Consider the following 1,495-nt stretch of genomic DNA (forward strand, 5'->3'; position numbering starts at 1 on the left):
ATCCGTTAGTGTATGCTTGAGTATGCATAGTACACACACTATTGCATCAAATATCATTTCAGGTTTCTGATGTTACCTGAGTATAACTGTGTTTCTAGGCAACAGCTACACTGGTGCTAGGGAGTGCTTCACAACCCAGGGAGCTCATATCAAATTGAGAACAGAGCACATCTGTGGCATCTCCAAAACATGATCAAATATAAAACAGGAACACAGTTCTTATGCTACAGCACTGAGGCTTCACTCCAGAAATATTTACCAGAGTAAATGGCTACAATTACATATAAGCTATACCTCTCATTATTCAGTACCCTGCCTCATTTCCTTCCTAATACCAAGAAGATCATCTCCTTGGGGTACTAAAACAAACAAGAATATATTTTAACACTCATACATACAAAGGCCTATGTAAGTGCTAAAACAAATCTATAAGTTTAATCACAGAATGGTTTGAGTTGGAAGTGACACTTAAGACCATCTAGTTCCAATCCCCCTACTACAAGCAGGGACACCTACCACTAGACCAGGTTTCTGAAAGCCCCTCTAGCCTGGTCTTGAACACCTCCAGGCACAAGGCATTCACAGCCTTTCTAGGCAACCTTTTCCAGTGCCTCACCACCCTCAAAGTAAATGATTTTTCCTAATATCTAGTCTAAATCTACTCTCTTCCTGTTAAAAGCTGTTTCCACCTTGTCCTGTCATTAGATGTCCTTACAAAAGGTCGCTTCTATGCAGACAAATGTTATCAGAACTAAATTTTAAACATCTAAATATGATACAAAATAAAACCCATACACCAATCTGTATGATCCACATACTTTAAGTACCATCCCTTCCTTAGAAACTCTCACTCACCTTTTGTCAAATTTAATACACATCTGAGAACATCAATTAACTAAAAACACCACAGAGGAAATCAATGAAAGAAAATTATTCACCTTACTATGGTATTTCTCTCATTTGCCTTTGTTTATTCTAAGCTTTTAAGAACTTGGTTATATAGGTCACAAGTCATTTCTTCTACGTTCAGTGCTTCAGTCTCATTATCCATAGTAATAAAGTGCTTTCATAGCTGTCAAAAGAAGTTTCAGTCAAAATAACTTCAACTCTTACACATGCTAACTAAACATACTGAAAATAAGATCATATTTTAATATAATTTCTTGCAAGATTATACTTTACCAGAAGTTTAAGTTGGTAGCATTCCAAAGAAAACTCAGACGCTCATCATCTTATTTGAGTTTCAGGAGATCAAATACACACAACACAGGGGTTCAACCTTGTGCAGGAGTCCTAAGTATCTTTTGTACTTCCCTAAATTTCATAGCAATGATCTTCCATACCATTAACTATGAACTTCTTTCCAACAGTTTTCTTGCAAAAGCCTTGATGTACAGTTTTCTAAAGGCAGAAATTGTCTTATTTAGATTCTCCTATTTAGAGATTCTTTGCATACTGTTATAGAAAAATAAAAAGATTTTGGGACTGATCTCAT

The sequence above is a fragment of the Coturnix japonica genome, chromosome 2 (assembly GCF_001577835.2).
Source record: "Coturnix japonica isolate 7356 chromosome 2, Coturnix japonica 2.1, whole genome shotgun sequence".
NCBI lineage: Eukaryota > Metazoa > Chordata > Aves > Galliformes > Phasianidae > Coturnix > Coturnix japonica.